The sequence below is a fragment of the Haliotis rubra genome, unplaced genomic scaffold (assembly GCF_003918875.1).
Source record: "Haliotis rubra isolate DU_JTF1 unplaced genomic scaffold, ASM391887v1 Scf351, whole genome shotgun sequence".
NCBI classification, from domain to species: domain Eukaryota; kingdom Metazoa; phylum Mollusca; class Gastropoda; order Lepetellida; family Haliotidae; genus Haliotis; species Haliotis rubra.
This window is the reverse complement of record NW_025767026.1, coordinates 704226-717130: the sequence shown is the minus strand read 5'-3', so window position 1 is coordinate 717130 and position 12905 is coordinate 704226.

Below are 12905 nucleotides of genomic sequence, written 5' to 3'. Positions count from 1 at the left end.
GAACAATCTATTTGCAAATGGAAATCACGAAACTCATAAAATAGTGATAAGGCTTGCCAAAATATTCTTTGGACAGATGATTCGAAAACCATCGTATTCTCTACGGCATCCTCGTAACATTCATTCCCTTTTTCTTCTTCTCTCTTCCTCAGCCCGCTCTTAAACGAACCAAGCAGTGAATCTGATACTGAAGGTCCTGGCCTACAAATTGACACAAGCCATCACACAGATGCATATATCCTAGTGATTTAAAGGGCTGGTATTAGTATCAGGAATCCCTTAATTCTCGGAGGACAAAGTGACGGCTTGAGGAAATTAAAGGGGAGCAGGGCACGGATCAATCATCATCTCAGAGTTTCAGTCAAGTACTTCTAATACAAACCCCACCGGTGTCGGATGTTTTACTTTGACACGATACCACTTTGCCGACATTCGGTAAAACTCGCTTCTTTCCGTAACCTGCAAGAAAACTCGTCCCCCTATCAATGAAAGCCATATGTGTAAATACGACAAACCAATCAGAGAGCGAGTAAGACTTCAAGTACCTCGGTCAAATAATCCTTCCGGGATAATTTCATTTTTTCATTCGTCTTGTATCAAGATATCAAAGATGCAGTACATTGTGTTCTATCATTCACAATGATATATGTGGACACAATAGTTGGAACACTTGCCTCTTCAGATTCTTGACCATTGGGATGATGATTTGGAGATCTAACGCACGCTTTCCGATTCTTGACCAGTCTTGTATTTATAGACAAACACAATGGAGACGCCCGGTGGTTATAGACAAACACAATGGAGACGCCTGGTGGTTATTGACAAACACAATGGAGACGCCTGGTGGTTATAGACAAACACAATGGAGACGCCTGGTGGTTATTGACAAACACAATGGAGACGCCTGGTGGTTATAGACAAACACAATGGAGACGCCCGGTGGTTATAGACAAACACAATGGAGACGCCTGGTGGTTAACTGCGTATGAATATTAACATGTTCAGATTAGTTGATGAAAAAACACCCACAAATGATTTTCGATTTCGACTTTTCTTTGCTTGAAACAGTAATTTAAAACTCTCTTTTTATGAACGTATCTTTTCATGGACAACAAATATACACCAGATGCCGGATTTCTAATTACAATTCGGCTTCATTTCGTTACTACCAAAACAATTCCGAAAAAGAAACCCCAAACATAATAACTGGAACATTTCTTGGATTGGACGCTCAGAAATGGCATGATGTTTAAAATAGGCACAGCAATAGGTTGTCGCTGTCTTAATTATCTACACTTGGAACTGGTAGCGTTCTTGGGACACCTATAACAGATATACTGGTTGTAATGCTGTACTCGCTTAAAATGTCCAGTCATATGTTAATTGGCGTGATAGAGAGTTCATATGATAACTTTACGCCGAGAGGTATTGTATCTAGTAAAAATATTAGTTTGCAATGAAACTGTTCTGACATAGCTGTGTTTGACCGTTTCTTACTAAATAATGTTTGTGTGTTTGTTTAACGCACACAGCACTCTTCCAGCTATATGACGGCGGTCTGTACATAACCGGGTCTGGACAATCCTGCAAGAGTTGTATGATCCCCAGGGGAGTTGAGATTGATATTAAGATGTGCCGTTGAGATTCACATCCAATGATTGAGGGAACAACTACCAGCGCCTTGAGCATGCACTAGTGCGTGGACATGTGCGCTATATAAGTATCCAATAATAATAAGAATCCGGTGATTGATATCACGAGCATTAGTCTAGGCAAATGGGATACGGTAACAAGTATCGAGCAAATGAACGAGTCTGACTACCCGATCCCGTTAGTCGCCTAACTTGGTTGCTGAGACCAATTCTAACCCGGATCTTTACGGGTTTGATGTTTTTTTATATCCCCGTTTACGAGATTTAACCCGCTAGGAGAACAATAGGTATATCAATCTTCTGCAAGGACTTTCATTCGCGACATAGAGATGTCTCCGGGTAAAACGATCGCATCGTGTTCGTTAATAACAGGATGTTTTCTATTACACTAACATTAATCATTAAACATGTCACTCTTGTGATCCCTTCCCATTAGCTAGGTCAGAATGTCGCCGGATGTTATTATGTTGTTAAGTGTTGTATGTAAACACATAAGTATATAATTTTCCCCATTAGCTGAGTGAGCTTGGAAGACCGAGAACAAGAATAGCGTCAGGGTTCAATAAAAGCGCCTGGCTGTCACGTTAGTGAGTGTGATTGAACCTCTTTGTGCAATGATTGATCACATGTGTTTTTTGGACCTTGACAAGGCTTGCTAAAATAACAGACATCATATAGAGAGGGGTCTGTTACTCCTCAAATAAAATAGTTTAGAACCTTTGAATTCCATTTCATTTAAATCATTTAAAACTGGGTTGTCGATCGAAGTACTCATTTAAATGTGTTTTCTTTGTAAACGGTGACTTTGTAAAACGGTGAAGACTGCTTGTGCTGTTTCGGGAACACTATTTATAGCTGGTGAAGCATAAGAGTTATTGCTAAAAAAGATATGTAACCGTATGCCGTAGTACGCGGGGCCCCGGTATCAGGTTTTGTTTTAAAAGATTTATATTATTTTCCAGTTGAATACTTTCCTCGTTAAATCACTTAAGAATACCGGGCGGTGGCGTAGCCTAGTGGTTAAAGCGTTCGCTCGTCACGCCGAAGACCCGGGTTCGATTCCCCACATGGGTACAATGTGTGAAGCCCATTTCTGGTGTCCCCCGCCGTGATATTGCTGGAATATTGCTAAAAGCGGCGTAAAACCAAACTAACTCACTCACTTAAGAATACCCGTGTTTTTTGGATAACCGAATGGAACATGTGTTCTAACGATTGTAGTATAAAACACAGTATTTCTGATATTTGCATGTCTTCCATATATATAGGAAATTCACAGCAGTCCACTTTTTCTGCCTCGCTTCAACTTCAGACAACTATGAATATTTCACAAAATCTGATTCCGAAGTTCAAGTAATTGTTCGTGCTGAGATAAGGATGGAACTTTTCAATTCTCTCTGTGAACTAGGGTCAGTCCCTTCACGCATACACTGCATAAAATCTGATGGTAAACAACACTATATACGTTTTCACTAAGGTATCGTATTCCTTATTTTAATTAGTAATGTTAGATGTCATTTTCCTCAAATCTTCACCAGAAGAAAGTAATTCCAGCGTCAGAGATTGGTTTAGAGTGTTTGTGCAAAATGTTAATGAGTGAGTGAGTGATTGAGTTTGTTTTTACGCCGCTTTTAGCAATATTCCGGCAATATCACGGCGAGGAACACCAGAAATGGTCTTCACATATTGTACTCATGTGGGGAATCGAACCCGGGTCTTCGGAGCTTTAACCACTAGGCTACTCCACTGCCCCCACTTATACTGGGGGAAAGCACCTCTTTAGATATTCACCAGTTTAGTGACATTTACAAGCATTGCTATGGTGCTATCAAACCAAACATTCTTGCATATCAAATCCAACTTTACTGGGTCCTCAGCGTGACGGGCGAACGCTTTAACCACTAGGCTATCCCACCGCCCCTTAAGAATGTCCATTGTGTTTTGATACCCGAATGGAACATCTGATGGGTGTAGAACGCCCAGTATTCCTGATTTTTACATATTTATTAATCTATGTGATGCATATCCACTACATTTACAAGCGTCTAATTCGCTACAACTTGAAACGACGATGAATATTTAATGAATATGATTCCGAAGTTTCAATCGAACTAATCGCTTGTGTTAGTGATATATATTGAAGGAACTTTCTAATTCTCTCAGTGAACTAGCGTCAGTGCTTACCGTACCATAAAATCTGACGTTAAACAAAATTATATCCGTTTTTCACTTAAGTATAGGATTCATTGATGTGAGTGATTGAGTGAGTTCAGTTTTACACCGCACTCAGCAATGTTCCAGCTATATGGCGGCGGTGTGTAAATAATTTAGTCTGGACCAGACAATCCAGTGATCAACAGCATGAGCATCGATCTGCGCAATTGGGAATTGACATGTGTCAACCAAGTCAGCGACCCTGACCACCCGATCCCGTTAGTCGCCTCTTCTGACAAGCATTGTCGCCTTTTGTGGCAAGCATGGGTTGCTAAAGACCTACTCTACCCCGGATCTTCACGGGTCGATTCCTTGATGTAATCAGTTATTTCAGTAGTCAGTTTACTCAACATTTTCACCAGGTTACTTGAAAGATTGGTTGGATGTGGCTTGTGTCCGATGTTACGGGTCACGACGTACGTAAATTAAATAATAATTTAATAATTATAAACGTCGATATTTTAATTTGTGAATTATATCACGTCATCTAGCACGATGTTCGGGTTATATTTATTTAGAATAATTCACTAATAACTGCACACATCCCCTATATTAAACAAGAATATTGCATTAACGATGCAAAAGAAAGAGTCAACAAAAAAAGTTCTTAACCCAAACCATTCATCCATCTTGTTCCGTTTAGTTTAGTACAGGGGCAGATTAGTTTTGTAAAATATATCTCACCACCCCCGAATTAAATTAAATTGGTCAGGAACACGTCTCCAAATGATGTTTTCTGTGGGTTTTACAAGTCAACGTTACATCACTGATTCTCAGTGACCCTATGTGAACTGTCCTATGATGGACTGACATTTCGTATTTTTACATTAAATGGAGCCAGAACTATCTTTAATTCCAGAGGTATCTAGACTTGTCAAATCTTTCTCGAATTGATCCGGATTCGATTATTGTATTGCCGCAGGTTTTGGAGACAGATGAGCCCCAGTCACTTCGAGTAACATGTATCAGTGACCACCTGTTTAGAAAATTCTATAATTCTTTAAAATCTGTTTCTGCTTGACGTAAAGCCAGAACAACGAGATGCCAGAGAATGGTTCAGTGCCACCATCTCATCGACTAGAACCACTTGGTTTCAGTGTTGCAGAAACAAATTGAAAGTACATCGTTGGAATAACGGAAAATGAAAACAGAAATGTTATCAACTCTTTAATACTGGAGAGACGGGTCGGCATAAATTGCTAGGTCAGAGCGACTTGTTAATACTGAACCAAAAGAGAAGGCGATGGTGGTCACCTGCTTCCGAAAGGTATTAAAACATTGCATTGAAACAAATAACCTGATGTCATTAAATCAATTATGACGTTATTGTGTATAGCGTTTCTAAACAGAGAGGGCGAAGCCCATTTCAGAGATACTCGTGAAATATTGCTAATAGCGGTGTAAACCAATATTCACTCACTCATTCAAAACAGAGACTTACCTGCAAGGGGTCTGTATGCATGAAGGTCTGTTATGATGACAGTACGTCCGAGCGAGCTGTTAGGTACACTGTGAATCAGCAGCATCCCTCGCGTCGATACATCCCTCCTCGGCCTCCTCCACTGTTACTACACATACACCACCGGCCTCTGGGCCGACCACAGGCATGGAAGACGTCTCTGCACAGCCCTTGGTCATAATTACAGGGCGGTCTTTCCCGGACAAAGTGGCGACTGTGTTGGACGTTAAGATGGTGATCTACAGTAATGCATAACCGTATTTGGTAAAACCAATTAATCTGGAGTCATTTCTTCGAAATGTAGGTGAACGGGTTGAGTACAAAGCTCATTCTTGAAGACATAGAGATACAAATTTAGCAGGAATTGACGTGATCTCATTAATGAAATTTATATTGCGAGAAAGGTGAATGGTTTGAGTTAACAGAGTTACAGTTTAAATACTTCTTAATAGTACTGACACATTTGCTTGAGAAAAAGAAAGTATCTCTTGGTCTTTAACGTTTTAATAGTTCTAACAGCAATACGTTGAGGTGGGATTAATACCCGTGTAAGTATTTCGTCCGCGCCATACCAGAAGACGTTAAAATGGTACTTATTGTTGCGCAGCCTGGCGTTGGGCAAGAATTGCGGAAGACAAGAAGTATTGGGCACAGGGTCAGTAAACCAAGTCTGAATCGACGTCATATAGCTGAAATGCTGTTGAGAGCAGTCTCAAATAACATAGCATTAACAGGGGCGTTTGATTATGGCACTGGTGTGCATTATTTTAATCAATTTATATCTGATATATCAATATCTGCGTTTATATGAACAATTTGAAAACCTTACATAACAATCATGTTACGTGCCATGTTGATTGGCCGAACTGTATGTAATAAGTACAAACGAATAAAACCAAATTTGGTCATTGTACTAAATGACTTAATAATCATAAACGTGGAGGTTATTTAGGTCGCCTTGATCTTAGAGCCTGAAATGGCTACAAATCCTGTGACTGAGGTCTCCCCGGGGGAGTAGCGATACCAGCTCAAACATAAGTCCCCAGGAATCTCTGCCTGTCATTAGGGCGATTAAATTGATCGGAGGTCCGGCTCGCTGACTTGGTTAATGGATGTCATCGTGTCCCAGTTGGGCTGATAGATGCTCATGTTGTCATTTCGGTTTCTTCTTCTTCTTCCTCTACTACTTCCTCTACTATTAGTACTACCACTAATGATGCTGCCACTACTACTACAACCACTTCTGCTACTACTACAAGTCCTACTGCTACTAAAACTACCACTACTATTACCGCTTCTACTACTTCTACCACTACTACTACCATCACTATTGCTACTGCTACTACTACTACTGCTCTGCTACTACAATTAACTGCTACTACCACTACCACTACTACTACTACCACTACTCCTACTCCTGATGTTACTACTACAACAACCACTGCTGCTACTACTAGAACTGCTGCAGCTGCTACTACTACTACTACTGCTGCTGCTACTACTACTACTACTACCACAACTACTACTACTATTGCTGCTGCTGCTACTACTACTACCACAACTACTACTACTACTGCTGCTGCTACTACTACTACCACAACTACTACTACCACTGCTGCTGCTACTACTACCACAACTACTACTACTACTGCTGCTGCTACTACTACTACCACAACTACTACTACTACCACTGCTGCTGCTACTACTACTGCTGCTGCTGCTACTACTATTACTACTACTACTACCACAACCACAACTACTACTACTACTGCTGCTGCTGCTGCTACTACTACTACTGCTGCTGCTGCTTCTACTATTACTACTACTACTACCACAACCACAACTACTACTACTACTGCTGCTGCTGCTTCTACTATTACTACTACTACTACCACAACCACAACTACTACTACTACTGCTGCTGCTGCTGCTACTACTACTACTGCTGCTGCTGCTTCTACTATTGCTACTACTACTACCACAACCACAACTACTACTACTACTGCTGCTGCTGCTACTAGTACTACTACTACTACTGTTAACTGACCCTGATCCCTCACTATACCTTTACTACAAATGATCGTTAAATCGCTGTAAACCCAACAAGCTTCTGATGCCGAGGACGCCAACGATTTATACTTACTTCATTTGGACATACTTTGTTCCTTGGTCTGTGGCAGCAGAGGCTGAACCAGGCTGCAGATACCGGCGCCTATATTCTTTCACGATACCAACATTGGAATATAGTTTGGTTTGAAGAGACAGAAAGGGACTGTTAAACTACAATGGTTTGTAAACTGTCAGAATCAGCCGTCACCCATCTCCCAGCTGACCAGCAGGGCCTCTGTAATCAAATCTGAGAATGACTTGGTTAATCCCAGCCTCTGACTCTCAGTAGCTGTATCAGTAGACTGTTTCCACAATCCCTGAACCATCTGTACGTTCCGCCCAGCCATTACTGTCATACAGAAACTCTACATGAATCAAGAGTATAGTTTTCTCAGGTTCTGATTGTTCCAACTCACAGGGATAGTTTATATATGACGACTAACATGCTGGGAAAAACAAGACTACGAATGCGGTTATCTTAGCTGGTTAACTTATGCAGTCAGTGGATCTGATTCGGCCAATGATTCAGCCCCGTTGTTTGCTGGAGCTAACGTTCTGTGTTTATACAAATCAAGATGGAAGTCGAATATGTCCGAAGTTTTCACGCTTTGGTAGGTGATAGTGTCAGGGAAAACATGAAGGTTGTGCGGACGTGTCCTGGTGTCCATGAAACACGACAACACGCCTCATGTCCATGACACATGACACCACGCCTCGTGTCAATGAAACATGACAACACGTTTTATGTCTATGTCCATAACACATGACAACGCTCCTGATGTCCATGAAACATGGCAACACGCCTGATGTCCATGAAAAATGATAGCACGCCTGATGTCCATGACACATGGCAACACGTCTGATGTCCATGAAACATGACAACACGCCTGATGTCCATGAAACATGACAACACGCCTGATGTCCATGAAACATGACAACACGCCTGATGTCCATGAAACATGACAACACGTCTGATGTCCATGAAACATGACAACACTCCTGATGTCCATGAAACATGACAACACGCCTTATGTCCATGAAACATGAGAGCACGTCTGATGTCCAGGAACCATGACAACACTCCTGATGTCCATGAAACATGAGAGCACGTCTGATGTCCAGGAACCATGACAACACGCCTGATGTCCATGAAACATGACAACACGTCTGATGTCCATGAAACATGACAACACGCCTGATGTCCATGAAACATGGCAGCATGTCCGATGTTTATTAAACATGACAGCACGTCTGATGTTCATTAAACATAACAACACGCCTGATGTCAATGAAACATGACAACACTCCTGATGTCAATGAAACATGACAACACGTCTGATGTCCATGAAACATGACAACACGTCTGATGTCCAGGAACCATGACAACAGGCCTGATGTCAATGATACATGACAACACCCCTGATGTCCATGAAACATGTCAACAATACTGCGGGTATGCCCCAGTAACTCTCAATTGTAGAACTCAGTCAGGGTGCCTCAGCTGGTGTTATGCCCTATGTGTAAAAAGATAATGTCAGATACGCCGCAATATGAATGATATTAGGTGGTGAGAGCACTCAGTAACTCAGGGATAATTTCAACTGATACACGAGACATTAAAGACGGTTTACATTACAAATACAATATTAGGAAACTTAGATATTCTACAGAAGGCCTGCGTCCATTATAGACCAGGGCCTAGATTTTCGAAGCTCTCTTAGCGCTAAGATAATCGGAAGTAAATGTTAATGTATGGCACTTACGACTATCTTAGCGCTAAGAGAGCTTCGAAAATCCAGGCCCATTGTCAGATACTTCACTCTGCCACGAATATAGACTTAAGGGACCCAGCAGCCTCCTCTCTGTGTTTTAAGGTGATATCCGGGTAATCAGCTCTGGACTGAGATGTTGATTCACCCCCCTATCTTGTCGTCACTGGGACCAAGCCAGCGGGTCACGAGCCAACACGACCGGATGCACATGCAGTTTCAGGGTATTCATGGGTAATCACGACAAAGCGTTTGCACAGGTGATTACCGAGCTCAGGGCCCCGTTTCACAAAGCTATCGTAGCGCTACGACTGTCGTAAGTCCATGTTACAGTAAAGGAGGTACGACAGTCTTAACGCTGTGATAGTTTCGTGAAACGGGGCCCTGATGTTTAAAATTGTAAATTTTAAATTGCTCCACCAGTATAGTATCGCTTCACTTTCGGTACCAAACCAATCAGATTCCAACCCATTCAGGGCCAGAAATGGATATGTCCCACTTTGAAGTCTAATATAATCCAATTATCCCACTCAGCACAGGCATTCTTTTGAAAAGAGATTCCAGATCCTCTTCAGTACCATTTCTGTGATTCTAATTCAAGCTGCGTTCCTCAGATGTTAGGAGAGTCACCACCAACATGTAAAATAGTTATATTGAGTTCGAAAAACCGTCCTTTCTTCTCTGCTTCACGTGCATTTGATCATATCTGAATTCCGGAAACGTGCTTGCATAAGAAAGCAAACGCTAGTGTTCCAGCCACTTCATCATGCCCTACCATTTCTGTAAAGACATTTCAAAATTTTAACATTTGGCTTCTCCATGGGCCAAAAAGGGGGCATTTACGCTACGTCGATAAACTGTGGTTGTCTCCTTACTCAGTGTTTATTTGCACGTTCATGTTCATGTTATGAAAATATTTTTTCCTTTGCTGTAGGTTGGGAATCCATTTCGGATAACTTATACTTGTAAGGCTGAACTGCGGGTCCGTGGATACTGACAGATACTGACGTACTACTTTCCTGACTGCCATTCATTGCTACGTTTATGTCGAATTCGAATCGTCTGTGTCGAGAAGAGTGTTTTGTTAACGTTCCTTGATAATATCGTGTTTTCATAAGGGTAACATGTTTTAGTTCTGTGGTTCTCATTGCCTGACTGACTGTTACTTGGCCGCCGACCCGAAAATATACACTTACGATTGAATTAGCCCCGATCTTAACCCTTTGGGGCATATCTGAGGCATGATTTGTCCTCGTGTGCAACAAAGGGATGCTCCTGTACAGAACCTGGCCTAATTGGAAGCTGCTTTACACGAAGAATGGCTTAGACTGCTCCTTCAGAGGATCAGGAGGCTGACAGTGGGTATGAGGAGGAGAGTGCTGACTGCCATTCGGTCACATGGGAGTTACACTCGGTATTGACCTTGACTCGTGTAAGACACACAAAATGACAATTTGAATGTTCACATTCACCAATAAATTCAACATTAAACATTCCAGGATCATACTTGTACAGACATGGTTTTGTATGAAAATCAGTGTTGTTGTTTTTTTAAATGAGCAATTGTCATCATAAAATCAACATGGATTCCAATCATTTTGTCGTTTTTTATGAGTGAGGGAGTGAGGTTAGTTTTACGCCTTACTCAGCAATATTCCAGCTACATGTATATGGCGGCGGTCAGTAAATAATCGAGTCTGAATCAGACAACCCAGTGATCAACAGCATGAGCATCGATCTACGCAATTGGGATGCAATGAGATGTGTCAAGCAAGTCAGCGAGCCTGACCACCAGCCGTTTTTTATGAGTCATACGAGTCAGAAAAATCATATTTGTCCATTGTGGTCACCACGAGACGTTTTATGGACGTGTTGAACACCTAGCATTGCAAACATACACGGGGAGCTAAATTAAGTTCTTTGTGTATAATAAAAGTCTTACATCCGGAGGTACCACCCGTGAAGGTCCGGGTTAGAATTAACCTTAAATAACCCATGCTTGTCGTAAGAGGCGACTAACGGGATCGGGTGGTCAGACTCGCTGGTGTGGTTGACACTTGTCAACTGCTTATACCGACTCCTTATTCAATTGCTTATTTCATGTGGCAGTGCTGGGGTGGATGAGTGAGTGAATAAGGTGTAAATATTCCAGCAACATCTGGGTACACCAGAAATGGGCTTCACACATTGTAGCGATATGGGGAATCGAACCCGAGTCTTCTACGTAACGAGCAAACGCTTTCACCACTTGGCTACGCCACCACCTCTGAAATTCATATAAAGGCTAAGCGCTAGTTATTAACATATTTCTTCCTTTACATTTCGTTTATTAATAAAGAATCACATCTTAAAAAGTAAGGAAACTTTTCAATGATCGAGATGTCTAACTTTGTAACAATAACATCTGATTCAATCTATTTAATGTTCTCTGCTGTTTGTTTTGGTTTTGGGGGGGTGGTTTTTTTTGGCTCTCTGCTGCCTTTGCTTTCAGTGAAACCTATGTTATAATGCACAATCAGCAATTTTAAATAGATTTTGCTGTATACATATTAAGACAGGTATTTGTTGAATGCATTTCTGAACTGGCAAAACGGTGCAGAATCAAAGGTAACATCTTTATTAAATTTTCTTTTCTGTGCAAATAAGGTTCTTTCTTTCCTTTTAAACCGACCGACCCAAACTAAAATTGTGGGTGGCTACAGAGAACACAGATACTGTCCTTATCGTCATCATCTTGATAATCAACAGATTTGATTTAAACGTTTGTGTGGAGGGTCACTCTGTTAGGTGGCAAGCAAGGAGCTGAATGACGTCAATGAAGTCCGTTGGTTGTATTAATGCCCTACACCGATCATGAGAGTAGACAAAATATAGATTACTGTGCTCGTGTCTGTCACAGGCTACTATCTCGGGACTCGTTATTTCAAAACGTATATAACTTGTTTTCGCTCGTGAGATAAATGGTTGCTGACAGCCACCCATGTAGAGATCTCGATGGCACAGTATCACGCAGGAACCTCGCCCCTAACACAGCCCCGAGACTGAACACTGACAGTAGATCACAGAGCATCATGGTTTAAAGCCTGCCATCGAGGGCGAGTTTCATCAACAGCTTGAGTCTCGAATTTGTGTTAAGAAGCAATTCCATTGTCGTAAGAAATCTATGACATTAATGACAGCAGGCTTCCTCGGAAGAGGTAGCGTGTCCTGAACTATTGGTGGCAGAAAGAGAATGTACATACCGCTATGCTCATTTATACTTAATCCTCAATGTTGTGTCATTCTTCACATGACGGTTAATCTCAGAGGAACTCTCCAATGGTCCTGGTAACCCGTAAGTGACGTTTCATTACTGCTGGGTATCTTATCGTGTCGGAATGCCCGTCTGGGAAAGCCATCTTGTAACTTCAATCTGCATTTGACGCTGTGGAACTTATGACAAAGAGTATATTTCTGTAACGTCAGACACTCTAGTGGCTGGTTGGTGCACGTTGTGTTGCCAGGGTGGCTCTCTGGTCATATTAGTTTTGTCTCTGGCAGAAATCGATCTTATTATAAGTATTGGTTCCTCAGTACTGACTGTAGGCGGTGGGGTAGCCTACTGGTTAAAGCGTTGGCTCGTAACGCGGTTAGATTCCCCACATGGGTACAATGTGTAAAACCCATTACCTGTTTCCACCAATATAATATTGCTGCATATTG